An 18375-nucleotide genomic window follows, 5' to 3' on the forward strand; every position below is an offset into this window, starting at 1 on the left:
GATTCTATCAAATAAAAAAATGGAAATCCTACTTAAGGTATTTTCAAAATATGTTGTACATTTTTAATGGTACTAGTGAAACAAGATTAAAATACATCTGAAATACGTTTCCGATTCGCGAGGAATTTTTATCTAGAGACGGCGAAGTGAAATGAAAGAACGTAAGGTCACTTTAAACGAAGACAAATTGCTAATTAAAACGAGCCCCCCATTCAAATGGAGATCAAGTTGATCTCGAGCCACTTGATGAAGACGTCTTCAAACTGATGTTTTTAACCCAGTTAAATGAAGACATACCAGGAACCTCATTAAAAACGCTCAAAACATTCTCCATCTGACAAGGCTAACCTTGTGTTTTGACTTTCTGAACATAGTCACTTATGTTCTCCTTTGAAACTGAGTGAATACTTTCAAAAAGATATTTTTAATTACCGGTGGGAATTACTCAAGTAGTTTCTCTTGTAGTGTTTTAACCCTGTACAACTCTCACAAAGACACGAAAAGAACACAAGAGCCTTTACTGCTATTTGGGATTTGGGGAAAAAAAAAAAACCTAACACTGCAGTTGCATTTTAATTTCAAAATAAGTGACATAGGTGGCCAAATAAAAGCAAAAAACAGTATAGCATCAGATTAGAAGTAGAGCCATCAGAGAAGAAACCGGCTAAAGGATTAAATAAATAATGGGACTGCCTGTAACATTTGGTGCATGAGAGTAAGACTACAAACATCGGTGCACTGAAGACCCAGACAGGGCCTGGAGTTATTTTTGCGTCAGCAGTGTTTACCTCATGGAATACTTACATTTGAAAGTAGCAAATTTGCATCTTTTTATCATTAGCTCAATTTATCATGAGTTCCCTTCATAAATCTGAATTACAGTTTCATTCTTGCAAAGGGAGTATGCCGCCTGTTGTTTTGTTGCATAACTATCCCAAACTGGCCTGTAAGTGGCGCTCTGGGCAGAGACCCAGATTCCTGCTGGGAGAAACTGTGAGTCTCTGTCCCTAGGCTGCTGCCCGTCCTGTCACGAAACAGACTGTCTGTCTGTCAGTATGTCTGTCAGTTCACTGTGCACTGGCACAGCTCCACAGCCCCACAATTTACTATAATTTACATCTTGCATTCTCTCTGAGGACATGAACTACAGCACTGCAGTGAAAATGTATAAAGACTTGAGTTTATAAAACTATTACTAGTGATGGGTGGAAGAAAAGAAACAAAAGTAATGTAGGCAGTACAAATGCACACAATAAAAGAAAAACTGTAAACGTACTTCACAGAGATTTTCTTGCTAATTTTGTCTATCAATAACTACTACAAAAAAAATTATAGGCCAATAAATTCACTTTTTTGCTCAAATGTCATGATTTTAAGTCAGCATGACCAATATTTGCATATTTGTTTACTGAAATGCATCTTTCCCTATCCACCAACTCATACTGAACTAGCCTTGTAAGGTAGAGCTCTTGAGGGCCTTCTCACTGCAAATATGGGGAATTTAATCTCAGAATGTTTACAGATTTGGATGTTTAGAGGTTTTATTTTATTTATTTTGCTTTACAATGCACCAACATCCGTGCGGCAGGCTCTGAATTTAAAGAACCTGTCGCTGAACAGATTCAAAATTACTTCAAAATCTGAATCATTGTATGAAATTAGAAAGGGCCTTCGGGGAAAAGACAAAATTAAACGACGGGAGATCTTCCAAAGCCTCTCATCTATACAATATCAGGCATTCATGCTTATTTTCAAAGCAAGTGGCTTGGAATGGAAGTGTGAAATGTGTCAACCTGTAGCAGGCCAGTAACTTGGATTGTACACATTGAAACGCGGTTGTTTTTCACTTCAAAGGAAGAATATAAAGCAAGACATAACAAATTAAGCTCCTTCTTTACATCCACACCTATACGCACATGAATACAGACACAGTTGACACCGTTAAGGGCCGCGTAAAGCTCCAGGTAAGACGCAGTGTTAGGACTTCAATGCTAAATTAATCTAAGAACACAGATGACAGAAGATTGGTCCTGATTTATGCAAAAATCTAGATAAAAAATTTCCATTGCACACAAATCTATATTCTACAAATAAAAACATGGATAAGGCTTGGGTATACAGTACTCTAATAATGACATGTCCCTAGGTGAAAAACTACTTACTTGAGCCACTGAAATGAGGAACTAAATAATATATATATACATATATATATATATATATATATACATATACATATAATATATATATATACATATATATATATATATATACATATACATATATATATATATATATATATATATATATATATATACATATATATATATACATATATATATATATATATATATACATATATATATATATATATATATATATATATATATATATATATATATATATATATATATATATATATATATATATATAAAAAAAAAAAAAAAAAAAGCAATTGAGGGGAAAAAAAAGGGTAGTTCAGGGACTTCTCTGGAGTAAACACACTTCCAATTCAATCATTTTATAACTATATGAAATCTGTTGTAGAAATCTGATTTTCTGAATACACTAGTATAGAAGGAGGATTCTCCTCAAGGTTGAACATTTTCCCTTCTTTAACAGGCAAATCCACCTACCAAAGAAAAGGTCATCAATGTGCAGTTTGAGATTCAAATTTTATATAATTTTTATCTTACAAATCAAGACTCCTTGAAATAACGACAGCCACTTCAGGATATTAAACGACTTGAAAAGCAATGTTGCGTTCCTAATACGCTCCCGACAAACGGGCACTGGCGAAAAGTGCTGTAATAGGTCTGCTGTACCTGAAGTCATATTCCAAGCATGCCCAGTAGAAACGTTTCAAAAGCTCCGTCAATAAGTAGTGATAAAAAAATAAATAAAAAATAAAGTATAAGATTTAAATATTCGCTTCCAAGGCACTTGACATTTCTGTTGACATTTGAGCCCAGTTGAATCAGTCAGAAATATAACATGTCATCCCTGCAGAATACCTTGTTCAAAACCCTTCTTATCAGTGAGATTATGCAGTCATATTATACAGAACTAATAGTGCATGTAGATACCTTATGAATGAATTTCAAAATGCATCAAACACTTAAGAAGGATTTAGGTCCTCTCTGAAGAAATACTTAAGAATATGCAAATACCCTGAGAAGAATTAGGTTTAACAGATTTGACTAGCACAAACAATAAATGTGCTCTTTTCCCTGGTTGCTACTGTCAATCAGAGAATAAGATTAAGGTCCAAGGTTGTGACAATGTGTAAAATGAAAAGGCACAATAAGGCACTTTTAATTTATTATAGGGATATGACTATCAATATTCTGTTATTGTATCTTCAGAATTGCTAAATACTGCACTGTGAGGCAAGCTTAAGGGATGAGTGTGGCTACATGCTGCCCCCTACCAGCCCGTCTGCTAAACTGCAATTTGACAATCAGGGATTTCATTTGTATTTATGTATCCTTTATTAATGTTCTACGTTTCTCTATTAAAGCAGAATGCAAGGCATGGCAGAAAACCGCTTAACATATATATGATGAGAAATGATTTCAAACTAACAAAAGGAAAATAAAAATATCTAGCTTGATACATGACAACCTTAAAACGTCAAAAGTGAACTTGCAGGCCATGCTGACATTTTTACATAATGGAGCCTATTTGATGTAAGCTTAGGCTGTGTTTTAAAGCAATCAAAATGAATGGGATTAGGATATGACAGCCGTAACAGTGCAGGAAGACAGACTGATTGTGTTATTTTTAATAACAATGCATGAACATGGCATTCTTTCGGTTAGCTTACCAGTGATTCTGAATTACACTTCATGCACTTCCCATCACATTTTTTTTTTCCCTTCTTTTCCTTCTAAAGTGGTTCTTGTGGTGTAATATTTTGACAGATTCAATGATATCTGAGGTGGCATGTGATCAGAGCCAGGAGAAACACGCTCTTGGTCTCGCCACTGTGCTGGGCTTCCTTATTATCGCACATCAAGCTGAGGATTGCCAAGGAGTAATGTATTATTAATTTAATTCACAAGTTAAAAGCAGGATAGTACTCCAGTCAACAACATCTGACATTCACTGACATCATCTGGCAAGCAGGAATAAGCAACAGAGCGCGTGCGCAAATGCCATACTCCCACCCCCCAAAAAAAGACTTGTATCAAAATTCAAAGCTGCAACGCAACTAACCCTTGCTATACCAGCTTTTTCTTTCTGGCACTGGGTCCCTCTCCAATAGCATTTTTTTTTTTTTTCCCCCTACACACGGTGCACTAGGGTCCCCTGAACACCACCGTAGCTAATGCAGACTGTCATTAATCTCTACAAAGCCTGATGCAGTAAATTCAGGGCACTTTGCTGATTGATGAATCTTTCCTGGTTGGATTGAGAAAGCCACTAAGGGAGCAGACAGAAATGAAAGCAGAGTGGGGGTGGGGTAATGTGGGTTACCATTCTAGGCTTCATATACGTCTAACACCACCCCAACCCCGATTCCTTTTTTAGTATCCATGCATTTCCCCCTTCCACCCCTTTCCATCTCCCACTGAATGGATTGTATTAAGATAATTCTTCAAAAATTAAGTCTACCCACAACCCTGTTCTTTCCCCATGCAGAATAAACAAGAACCAGAATAGCAATGGATTTCACTGCCTACAATTGTGTTAACCCACACCAACACCTGAGCACAGTCACAAAGCATCATGACCTTCAGCACAGACTGAGGCCACCCCTCACACTGGCTGAGGGAAAACCTACAAAGGCATCTATCTAGTTGAACTTGGTGGTGGTGGCAAAGGGACGACCAAGAAACAAGCAGCACCCATCAAGAACTACATGTTGGCATTTGGATCAAGTGACGTAAAAATAATTAAAATAACAATAGGCACAGGAGGTCTTTGCAGTAAACAGCAACGGCATGCCCAAAAAATTCACAACACACTGCATGCCAAGCTGAAAGTTGAGATGGGAGAGAAAACATTTCAGTAACCACACCACAGAACCCTGCTTGACTTCACACGCAGAGATGTGCGTTGATCTGAAAATGCCAAAACACATCCAGACATAAGTCTGCTCTCGATATCAATGGGACATCTTAGACTGAGACGAATTCAAGAATAATTAAACTGTGTGGGGGTGTTCTTTTATTACTTTTAAATTAAGGAAAGTGATGGAACACAACAAAGAGGAGCCGGAGCATGCGGACGCTCTCCGTTTGGATGACAGCTGCTCACAGCGGTCTCACAGCTGCCAGGCCAGGGCAGGACGGCGCTCTGGTTGGGTTTAATTGAAAAATGGCAGAGTGTGACTGCTTGGCACCCGCCTTGGCTTAAGAATTGCCTTTTATTATTACTAGAATCAATACATTAAGATATTGGGGAACAGATCCATCAGATAGATGCGTACTGATTCAGGCGGTGAAGATCATTGCACACGTTTAGCACCATATGGTCATTGGCTTTGTATCATATTAAAACTTGTAGCTTTCAAAAATCACAGTAATTTATATTTAATAGCAGCAATGATTTTTCTTCCTGTACACAGTCAGGCCAGGCCCCGAACAAAGTTTTTATATACAGGTGCTTATCTACATGTAATACCCACAATAAAAAATCTTAATCTCTTTGAATGCGTGTGTATGAAAAACATACAGCTTTGTCTACAGGTAAATAATAAAAGTGATGAATAAACAGCCTGACTCATTGATTACATTTCAACAGTACTTTACTGTAAATACTCCCCAGGGGCTGTTGGAGGCCCAATCAATCATGACCTCTATTACAGCTCCACACACACGAGTTCATGTGGAGTCTTTTTTTTTTTTGACTGGCATCTGTAGTCCCACTTGATGGCTAAGCATCTTAAATAGAGTTAAAGAAAATGACACCGTAAAATAAATATATATATTTATATAAACGGTTGTCCTTTATTAAAAAAAAACATTAAATAGTACTTTAGCTAAAATTAAATAAAAATAAATCAAAGCCTTTTTAGCTGATAGTTTTGCATTCGATAATGAGGCAGTGAGACATGTATTACTATGCATTTACTGTAAACTGATCTCAAAGCCGTGTAAACAATTAGCCGAGAATATTATCCAATTAAAAGTTTTCCTCCAAATGTGTCATTCTTTTTTCGGTTGCTTGAACCTGTACCTGTCTGGTCTCTATAACTCCCTCTCCTCCTCACTGGCCTTCATTACAGTCATTATAGAGAAGAAAGAAAACGAACCTCGACTGAGAACTACAATTTACTTTGATTTTCAATCAATTTCCCCCTTTCCTTGTTTTGTTTTTTATTACTAATAAGGCGATTTCCATGCGCACTAAATTAGACGAGCCTGTTTTCAAGCACAATACATCTGATGGTTATCAAACCATTAATTCCTTGCATTTATTTTGGTAGGGATTTCAGTTCTCCTGGGCAGTTATGGTATTAGGAAAAACATTTAGAATTAACATGAAAGGCTTTCAAAACGATTAGAGCAACTCATGTGTAAATAAAAAGAAAAGGTTTACAATAAAGCAGTATAATAAGCTGTCAAAATGTGCAGAGGGTGCTCTCACAAGCAGGAATCTACATAATGAAGTGTGCCAACGTAATTCCTTCAGACGATACAGCTTTACAATGAGGCAAACAGAAATATTGTTCTATATATTAGATCACAGCATACCCCGGGATACATTTCAGCTTTAAACTGCAAATCTCTCCTGCTCAGGATTTGTCCTCCCCAATGCTTTGTGTCTGGTAATATTTGCCAAATATATGCAGGCTGATTGTGAGCGGAAATAATGTGGTGGTTAACCAAAGATGGCTAGCATGGGGTTTCAACAGTCTAGATAGGTTAGTAGCAATCCAGCAAACCCGTTTTAACTTGCAGAGAAACAGTAGGTACCAGCTCGCTTTGCTAGGTTATGCTTCCGAGTGGAACAGCATGGTGAAGAGGATGGAACCACAAGCATGTTGTGTAATGTGTCTCCCATTTTGGAGAAAGCTGAAATGTAACAAAGCAGCACTGTTCTCTGCATTACACAATGTGGTCAGGCTCAGCGCTCTCATCGCAGGCTCTGGAAGTCAATGTTTATTGTGCTCTCCTAAACCTCCTAGAGAAAAAAATAGGGCAGTTAGACTTACAAAGGAAAAGGGGACACTTTTTTTTTTTGTTGTTCCCCACACTACACAGCCACCAAGTCTTCAGTCGATCTTCTCACAAATTATTGTTTAGGAAAACAGCCCAGCCTACATAGTGTGTAGTAATTTGAGTGTAAATTATAACGCATCCAGTTGTGGATCAGCGTTGGTTGTTCAAAAGTGGACTGGAATATGATGGAGAAAATATAATAGATTAATATGTACAATTCTTGCCCTGCTTCAGAAGGCAACTTATATACGCATTTTCAGCATTGATTCCAATTAGGATTGAAAAAAGAATAATGATGATGATAATTAGAAATATTCAATAACATCTCTAAACTCCAAAACATTCTCAGCAAGTTATAAAGTTGAAAAGGTGAAGAACAAGCACCGCTTTGAAAAAAATAAAAACTATAGCGTTCAACGGACAAAATATTTTTGCGATTAATCCAATGGGTCTAACCGTGAAGAATTTTTACGGTTCGAGAGGGTTCCTTGAAAAACAAATGACATAATCTCGTGCAAATTATTGTGATTTTTTTTTCACTCGCTTAATCCCTCTGGCCCTAAACAACCACTTTTCACCAATATGTTGACATAACTGCCGCGTTCCTCCAGGAGCCTGGAGATTAGGAGCCATGCGGGCGGTGGAGGGGGAGCCGTCTGGACGGGGGGAACAATGCAACCACGGCCGACACACGTAAACTCGCGGAATTTTATACACACGGAACATCTGCGATTTCCGAGACGATAGGACACTCTTAATTCCCTGATGGGCACCACCTCTCCTGGTGTACCGTCTGAGGGTCTTAAGGGAGGCTTCGTTCCGCACAACGCATTACAAGGAAGGGTGATGGAAGCCTGGCTGTGCTCAGCATGCCCAGTGTTAGTCACAACTGTACAAAAGCACCCTTAGGTGTAGAGTAAGTAGTCCTAAGTAAGTAGACTCCATAAGTCCTGAATAGATTGTTGTTGTTACCTTCTGGTTCCTTCTGCAAGTCATTTGTATGATAATTGATATTGACCCATACTTTAGTGGATATGTAACCTAGATAAAACATGTTCCAGAGTTAAAAGTTGGAATCAAATGCTCGATACCCCTATTAGAATAACCTAGGGATGAAATAAAAGTGGTCTACACGAAACGCTGGAATGTAATGGGATACATAAGGAGACAGGACTACTGTAAATTGGATCTCATGTAATTAAAATGAATGGTTAAAAAAAAAAAAAATCTAATTCCAAGAAATTGAGTCAATAGATCTTCACTGTCCCTGTCATGTTTTAATCAGTCCTTATCTGACCGACAACGAAAATTGGACTTTACACCTTCCCTGGAAAGTTCTGGATTTTCAGTCTGAATTGGTTTTGGTTCTTAATGTGGTTTTCAATTATATGGCATCAGACCTGAAAGATGCATCTCCAAAGATGAAGCAATATCCCTTTCTCTTTGGCTGCAGTGTTATCACCCTATACAGGGTGCTTTCTTTAGCTTTGCCCACAAAGCACTAGCATTGCAACAGATCGCACTTCTAAAGGACGGTCTAATAGAAAAGGCCTAACCTCTGCTCTGGCTATTCCATGAAAACTGTGCAATACTATGAATGCCTTCCCTGCATCTCCTCCTCTGTATGGAATAAAAACTAAAAAATAAGGAAAATAAAATGCGCACACACAAACAGTTTTTCATATATATATTTAATAAATAATCTATGGGATTAAGGTCATCCTATCTGGGGAATGCCAGCTCATCACTTCCCAGTCCAGCAGTATCGAAAGCTTGCATTGCAGCTGGCCATTGCACACATGCACTGTTTACTTCAAGTCATTATCTGCCTTGAACATGAATCCTCAACCAATTAGTATCAGCCCTGGAAAAATAACTTGGAAGCATGAAACTAAAGCGATGTGGAATGATAGTGCGCCTTGCTAAACATTCCTTTGATTTTTTTATCCTGTTAAGGCGCAATGCAGTGAAAGAATCCCACACCACACTGCACAGGATCTGAAGTATGGCCGTGTGAAGAAAGGGGAAAAGTATTCCATAATTCCTTCTCATAAAATGTCCAAATACTGCCATACATTACAAAGTACTCATTTTTGTTAAATACTATCCTGCATATTAGGGCAAGGTTTTCATCCTTTGATCACACAAGTTATAAGAACATGGTACAATAATTTTTAAGCAATTTGGATAAAAAAGGTACAGAATCAAAGTAGTCATGAATGTTACCTGACCTTAGTGTAATTAGGGTTGCTTCTGGAGAGAAAGCTGGCAAGTCTAATTAAAGGACTCTTCCCACTTTTCCCAAACAGCTGTGGAAGCAGAGCACTCAAAGCTCACTACCCACCTTAAGCTCTTGGTTCTTACAATGGCTGTTCATGGTAAACTCATGCTGAACAACAGAAAGAATACAAATGTGGAATTTGTCCTGAACACATGGCAACCAAAAATGCTTTAAATTTGAACTCAGTCAGAAAATTGCAAACGAGTAGACCCAAAATTGTGGTTCACAATTACCCTGGAATTGCTGATACTGATCATGAAGTACTACCCGTGTTTGTTTACATTTATATTTTTCCCCAAAATCTGACTGAGCTCAGAAACATCACCATTAACATGTCAAGAATGACAGCATGCTTGCTAAATGGCACCATTAAAAGGGTGTATCCTCTTCTGTGAAGGGTTTACAAACATGCAAACCTCACAGAACAGAAACTCGTTCAGGGCGATAAAAGCTTTGAGTAATTTTGTTTCAAGTTGTATAATGAGTCACTGCAATTAAATTGTGTTTTACCCGATTGAACCATTTCTAAACCTGATCTTACGGTTTCCAAATGTTTGGTTTCTACTGCAAACACACATACAGTAAAATATAAATGCACCGAAATGTTTTTATTATGAAGTGTGCCTGCGTAAACTTGCACCCATCCAATGGATAGATCATAACAAAAGGTCGTATTTCGACATTTTAAATCAAGTGGAGTATTTTTCTTTTATGCAGAAGGTGATGAAAAATGTCTTCCATTGTCGAAAATCGAAGTTTTCTCATAAATGCTTCAACTTCAGGGTTTAGATTTCGAAGAATCCGATTATTTCCCCAAGAAAACTACTTCCATTCACGTTCTTACTTTCTTCTTTGGGAAACCCATTCAAATAACATATCATACATGGCAATTTATTATTTGAATAGAACTTTGCACAGAAAGGGGTAGCTTTTAGAATTTAACACTTAATCTGACAAAGATAATTATTCAAATGAAACCTAGTGTCAGAGCAACTGATTAAATTATATACAACAGTAAGAAAATTAATGTGGATTAGAATGGAGAGATTATCTTTAAAGCACAACAATGAACATAATAAACCAAGGGAATTACTAACCAACAAAGCCCGATAAACTGGAACACTGACAGCTTTTTTTCTTCCATTGCTTTTTTTTTAGTTATATAATGACAAAAAAAAATAGTTACATTTTTTTCTAGTTAAAATGTTTTCCCAATATGCACAAAAGACAGACCAGTCAGTTACATCAAAGATAAGCGCATAACCTGTAGTGTATCAAAGACTTCTGACGTCAGATGTGTTTCTCAGAACAAACGGTAAAAGGCAAACTTGAGGCAATCTGTGCCTCTCCTTTTAAGCCCACAGAGGAAAGTTCTGCTTAGATGTTGGAAATATTTGAGGACAGTGTTATTAGGTTATAAATGGGCCTCAAATCAGTGTAACCTGAGTAATACTAAAAACAAAATACAGGGCTCAATTTGATCATCTGCCAGCAAGCTCGGACACAGCATTGGCTTTTTCAACCCACTGCAAATGTCAAAGAGGACTGGTGTTGGAACAGTATGGACAGAAATCCACAGGTGTCAGATCCCACTACAACAGCCACTTAAACCAACTGGAAAGGCCAATATTTTAGTGCTCTAAGCACCACGGTACAATGTGAAGGAGCAGAAAACAGAAAAAATGCAATAGAAATGCTGCCACTGAAGGTTAATTTGAGTATACCATTTAAAAAAAAAGAGGTTTTCGTTTTTGTCTTTTTAACCCCTCCACTCATGTTTTCCCCTCCACCTCCTTGGGTTCGATTTCCCATTTCAAGTCTTTGTTATTTGCACTCCCCATATCTCTTGAAACAGCCAGGAATCCACAAAGTGTACTAGAAATTGCAGTGCTTCGTTCAACCACGTTGCAAGACAACCACACCCTCCGCTTTCTTGTTCAGCTAGTCCAACTACCGCGAATGTTTGTCAAGAACCATCTCTGTTTGACGTGCTAGGCTGCGCCACGGCTGCATCAGCTACCGGATCAAGAGAAATCCGCCTCGCACAAATTGGCCAACTCACTGTAATGACATTGTAAACGGACATTTGCGTATATGTATGAAAGATTTCTTTAAATCAGTTGTGACTGGTGTTGTAGAGAGTTTGTTCTTGTGTGAAGGAGGTAAGTGAGAAATGTACAGTAGTGGCAGGGGAGAATTTGGGTTGAATCACTGGTACCTAGGGACATCAAGTCAATTTCAGAGGGAGGTGAAATTTCAATACTTATTCTGTATTTGGTTGTCCACTAGCTGTGACTGCACAGAATAGAAAACAAAGGCAATACATGCAATGATCTGTCCTCAGAAGTAGTGGATACTACAATCAATCCTAAAATTGTCTGGATGTTTCATAACAGAAAATAGCACAGTCTACATAGGTGTTTATGAGATTTAATATCAATGATGTATATAACCAGCATATTAAATACACAAAACACACAAAATACTGGACTCTTCCGCATTATTTGTAGCATTTAATTTGTCTAGAAACAAAGTCCTGGTTTCCAACAACAGGAGGAATGAACTTCACTTGAGCCTCCCTGGTTTCTATCTTGGGCTTTGCCTCTCTGTAATTAACATTCCTCAATACCCATTTAAAAAAAACATCTACACTTAAAACATTTGACATAGTGACACTGCACATTTCCAACGATGTGATCAAGTGCAAAAATAAAATGAAAAATAAAAACTGTGGTCCCCCAACTTGGCATATTTATTTATAGGGTGATTACTGGTTCATGGACATAACTTGAGACCTTTCACCTTAAACCAACGTTCAGCTTCACCTCCAAATCAGTGGAGTGAGATGCACTCTAGCGACACTGAAATGATAGAACCCGACTGTCTGGTTATTTGCACATTATTCACATATGTCATGCCGGTGAAGAAACAGAACCACATTCCAATCTACAGCCAAATTTGAAAATTAAATCAAAGAATTTAAAAACATTTAGAACACACACTGTCATGGACTAAATTATTTCCAAGAGAACGCACAAGACAAACAACCTCACTGGTCTTCACAGGGATGGCGCATCTATTTAAGTGCATTTCCGTTTCATTATTACACACGCACTGCTTGGGAGAAATAGAAGAGGAAAAAAAAATATATGTTTCTTACACTTGACTTTAATACCTTTAATAAGTTAACCGTCTACCAGTTGCACAATAGCCTATATAAAGTCAATAATTCAATATAATAAATTACCTGCAGAGACTGACTGGAGGAAGACTAAATTTGTAACATGGCCTTATATTTTGCGTAAAAGCCAAAGAACATCATTTAAAAAAACAAAAACAAAAAATAGAGGATTAGAATCATGAATCAAAGTAAAATGTGCAACTCCAGAAAATTTTACATTCAGTCTGGCAGCATCATTATTCACACCAATGTTTACAGAAATGTGGAAACCGAGTCTTGCAACCTGCTGCCTAATTGAGTGAATTTTCCTTAGCACCAGCTACTGATCGGGAGGGGGAGAGAGACATTTTAATGCCAAGCGTTCTACAACCAGAGGAAACTGCTTTCCACCTCAACTTGTCTTATTTTTTTATCCATGATAATAAAAGAGCAAAAAGCAATTGTCTACTCCCCTGTTAATGTTTCTGGCTCAACATAACGCAGTAGGATGACAGTTCCCATAGAGCAGACTCAACTGCTATTTTACTTTTCTAAATTACAACAGAGGGACAGGAAGGTGTGGTTTGAGGGAAGCCATTTCGAAGGGTGTTGTGTAGGAGCTATAGAGCAAGTACACTGCACAAAATAAGGAGGTCAGCAGACTTCGCATATGACCTACAGTGCCTTGGATTACGGCCTATAAGCCTATTAGTGTAAAGTTGGACACAGAGACCACCCTGCCTCGAATACACCAGGCCAAGATTATCCAGCCGCCAAGCTGCAGCCAGCCGACTTGAAATGTGGATCCATCTTGGCCATCTGTACTGTCAACTGGCACACAAAGGGAGCTACTGTGTTAGGTGTCAGCAATGACAGTTGTTCCATTTTTTTTTTTTTTGTAAGTAAAAGCGATTTATGCCACAATCTACCAAAATGGCTTAGAGAATTGCATCTGTTGCATTCTAATTAATTACATTAATTGACCTGTCTAAATGGGACAAGCAAGGCTTTTAAAATAACAAAGAACTGTAAGTGTGCCATTGCTAATCCTCCACATTTGCACTTGCATAAGAACAGACAAGGGCAACCATATGACTTATATTAACTATTACATACAAACACACACATTTTTAGTAATAGCACTATAAACCCTTGCTTCTGTAGAGTTTCATGCAATACAATATATATGGGGGGAATCCAAAAGATCAAATTAAATTAACAAACTTGAAGTAAAACTAATAGAACACTAATATACAACCCTTTCAAAAAATATTCATTTTTAATTATTTATTTAATAAAAAAATACTTCAGACCTGTGTGGTAAAACAACCTGAGAACAAAGAAGAAGGAAAAAAAAGGCCTAGTAATACATAAGAATTTGCCATGGCTTCTCCGAAGTTTTAAAATATTATATAATTATTTATTTTTTAGAATAAATCAAATCTTGCATTGATTTGGTCACCACTGCAGAGTTTGGGGGTGATAGTGTAGCCTAGGTCCACATGGAGCAGATACCTACAGCCAATAAGTGAATTGGGATTTTATATTCAGTCATTTAGTGGTGTAAACATGATTACATTTCTATGTCCTGTTTATACACTGGTTTAATTTGATAAAAAGTGAAGAATGCAAATTTAATTGCCACGGTTGTTTTCACCAGACGCTACCTAATCTCTTTTTAAATACTTGTCAGCAACTCGGTTTGTGTTTTTATATATTACACAAAACAGAAGCTCAACATTTCAAAATACATCCCACACAAACAAACATACAAATATACAAATGAAAATCGACACCAGGCCGTACATTTGAATGGGGTTAAAATAAAACTGATATTCACACTTTTATCAGTTAAATAGTTAAAAGGAGTGAGGAATAAAAATGTTTTTCAAACTAAGCCAAGTGTGTCGAAAAAATTAATATTGGTAACGGAAGTTAAGGACATAAGTCAGTGGCTGAAGTAATGTATTCCTCGGTGAATGAGACAGTGGTTTTTGGGAATAAGATGGCAGTGAAAAGTACAACACTGAAGTATTGAACTGGAAGCAGTCTTAATTGATTTGGAAGAAGTCCACACACAACAGCAGGTCATCTGCGGAGAAAAGCCCTTTCTGTTGGGCTCTTGACAAAAAGGGATTTGAAGTACAAAATATATACAGTACAGATAAAACAAATGTAAATCTATATCAACATACATGCCCCGTTAGTGACATTTAATACAGAAATGATTCACTAGTTTCCTATCAAATATTTTGGTCCAATTTTAACAGTTGTGTTTATGGGAAAAGGTAAACAGATTTTGAAGTGTAAGAGTAAATTAAAGTGCAAGAATTAAACTTGCAAACACAGGGCAGTGAGGAAGCTGTTTCACATGCAAATATTTTCATCGATACTTTTGCTGCTGCATTTGAACAGGATCATAAAATGTGGCTTGTTTTCCAATTAAAGGCTGCGCATATAACTGTGCAAAATAAACAGCGCTGTTTAAGTCCGATCCACATTTTACCCACACAAAAGGAAGCCACACAATACAGCTAAATTTAGCTGTTAAGTCTATGACCCATCAAATTTTAACCTTTTGATAATGCATTTGAAAAAGTTGCATGCAATTTCGAGATACTACTGAATAATCAAATTCTGTCAAAACCTTTTGATTATGCAATTCTTCGCTTCCATTTGCAGTGGCACAAATAGAAAGGTACTGTTTGACACGGTGCCATTTCAATGACAAAATACAATCTACCGCTCAAATAATTCTACAGAGGGATTAACATTTCTGAGGTTGAGCCAGAGATTATGTGTGCGGATCTTGAATTTCATCATCTTCCCATGGCACAATAGCTTATTCTTCCCTTTTTCATCTATTCTCTGATGAAGGGTCAGGAAAGCTTAGCTTCTCTGTTGCATTCATTTCATTTCTACATTAACCAGATACCTTGCAGTCTTTAGCCCTTCTGTGTGCAGATGCAGTCAATCCTGAGCCACCTCTGTACTTGGTATGAGCTGGCAGAGCCACCCAATCAAATGCTGCCCCCAGGTGGCAGAATAACCCCAATGCAAGGCCCTTGCCCATTGAAAATGCCTGCGATTAAGGTACATCACTGGGGAGAACCAACTGCTCACGATGCCTGCCAAAATATCACTCCAGTGTCCTCCAGCGAACCAAGCACAGTTCACAGCCCACCGTCACCGGAGGACACACCACAAACACACAGGTCTGCTACAGCAGGGAGATTTCCCCTGGTTAATAAATGCATCTAGGCATACTTAAAGAAACAAATTGCGACAGGTATACTTATTTTTACTTTTTCAGAGCTAAGCATAAAATAAAGTAGTAGTAGTAGTAAAAATGATAACAACAACATAGCAGTTAAAATGGTATTTTAGGATTTTGACTAATTCTGCCATTAAAAAAAAAAAAATGTATGTGCTAAAAAATACCCATATCTTTATGCAGGTACACCTACAATGTGAAGGGCCTGGGCAGGTGTCAGGGTCTTCTGTGAGCTGGTTTCAGCGTTTGAGCCCCTGCCTAGTACAATGTGGCATTTACCATCGGGATCCTGGACAATTCTGCTGGATGAAACTTAAATCCGTATAACACTGCCGCCATTGGATAAACAAAGAACTACACAATAGGGACATCAGACTGGCTTTAACAGCTGACCTACATAGCAAGAGGAATTTCCTACATACTAAAACGAGACAAAAAGGTAACTAAATGTACACATTTGCCCGAAACAAATCTAATGGGCCAGGGAATATAATTCGGCCCACCGAATAAAATTATATAAATTATTAAACATTTGGCTACACAGATTAGAGAAAATTAGAAAAATACAACAAGAGTCTGAGATATACGTTTTCCTATGAAACCTTCTTGAGGTCACATGATGCGATGATGTAACTAAGGCTGTTATTTCTATTGTGTATTTAATATGACTATTTTTAGCACAGTCTTCTCCCTGTGAAGTGCTGCAGTACGATGAGCTTCAGATTGCATGTTACACTCCATTTCTGAGAAGGTGAGAACTATTTGGTCAAAAGTAAAGGAGTGCACACACTGAAACAAAGACACTCTCCAGACAGTTGCAGTGTACTGTGCCAAATCTGCAGTCGGTGCTCCTTTGAACGAGGCCTCTTGGAGCAGTTTTTCTGCCCAGGCAGGGCCAAGCGTCTGGGAGAAAAGTGTCTTGTACTGTTCCCTCATTGTGGAGGATGTCAGAATCGGCAGAGAGTGAGTCTTTGATCACTTTGTTATTAGTGTGGTATGTATAGACATGAGGAATTCAGTTCTCATTGTGATCCTGGTTTTCTTAATGCATGCGCTTTGTTCTTGGCACAGACTTCTCCTTGCAGCCTGCCACTCCGACCACCTTTACTGAGGCTCCCCTGCTGCAAGAATAAGTGATTTCATTCCCCTTGTCGGTAAAAAGGCTCCATCCCAGAAAAATAACTTTCTCAGGCTTCAGAGCAGAGAAATCACAATGGCTTTTCATTGGAGGAGTGGATGACACCAGTTACACAAGCCTCCATCCACCTCTCACTCTCTCTCAAAAAAAAAAAAAAAAAAAAAAACTCTAGAAAACACTCCAAAAGCAACCAATTTCAAATTAAATTTTCTCTTTGTCCAAACTGAATTTATTTTAATTTAAAGTATAAGTGGAATTCAGTCATGAATTGGGACACTGCTTGCTCTTAATGAAATTTTACCACCAAAAGGCTACCATGTAATAGCACTCCAACTCTGGTTCTGCAATTAAACCGCCTTAAATATAAAGCATCGTGTCATAAGGATAACCACCAGTACCTTTGCCTAATTACCAGGAGAAGACTTACTCAAATAAGACACTACTTCTTTCTCAAGATTAAATATAATTAGCATTGTCAGTTGTGTAACAAAAAGAAAAACTCTTATTCATAAAAGCTCAAGTGTACATAACTACTAAACACACCTTGTAGCTGAAAGGCAAAATAATGAAATAAAGAGTCCTAGATGTATTCAAACTCAGAAAGATGTTACATGATTAGCTACTATAGTTTAACGGTCTCAATAAACACAATATTCAAAGAACAAACAGCTAAGACTATTTTTCATACATCAACATTTAGATATAATTTGAAATAACAAATAAAATCAAAAACAAATATCACTGAGTTCACCTTGGAACTCCCAATCCAGCCAGACACTCCTGAACTGAACTGGAGCAAACGTCCAGCAAATCACAAGAACTGAAAAACATTTCACATGCAGAGTAACCATGCATCAGTTACATTTATCTTTTGTTGTCCTTCTATTATGATGCAGCCAGCGAACTAGTCAGGAGTGAGCAGTGAAAGGTGTGCGGTGAGCCTATGGAGTGAACAGATGGGTGTGTGGATCCTTGCTGAATCTGGGCACGGGACTTGGTGCCAGTCCAAGCAGCCAGCTCTCCAGAGGAGTGTGCTCCGGTCAATACGCAGCAGGAGAGAGGACGGTTCGCCTGACCCCACGTAGGGAGCAGCCCAGCTCACACCAGAGGAGAGCGCGCTCACTGCAGTCTGCTGACAGGACACGGCCCCCACTGCGCCGCAAAAACAACCCAGCAAATAATCTTCAAACCAGGGCATTGTCCGACAGACATGTGCAGGTGCAGATTTAAAACACTGCAACAGCATAACCAATAAAGGAACAGATTCTGCCAAATTGCCTTCTTTAGGAAATGCTTTGGATGGTATTACAAGACGCAGAAGAATTAATGACAATGTGCAAAGACCAGCCCTTTTTT

At 38.0% G+C, this 18375-nt stretch overlaps 1 protein-coding gene across 12 annotated transcripts in view; it reads right to left on the bottom strand.

Moving 5' to 3' along the window:
• The window catches only part of ehbp1 (EH domain binding protein 1), a 120992-nt gene that overhangs the window by 77703 nt on the left and 24914 nt on the right, over positions 1-18375 (bottom strand). The window lies entirely within an intron of this gene.

This window comes from Amia ocellicauda, chromosome 23, assembly GCF_036373705.1.
Source record: "Amia ocellicauda isolate fAmiCal2 chromosome 23, fAmiCal2.hap1, whole genome shotgun sequence".
Taxonomy (NCBI): Eukaryota; Metazoa; Chordata; class Actinopteri; order Amiiformes; family Amiidae; genus Amia; species Amia ocellicauda.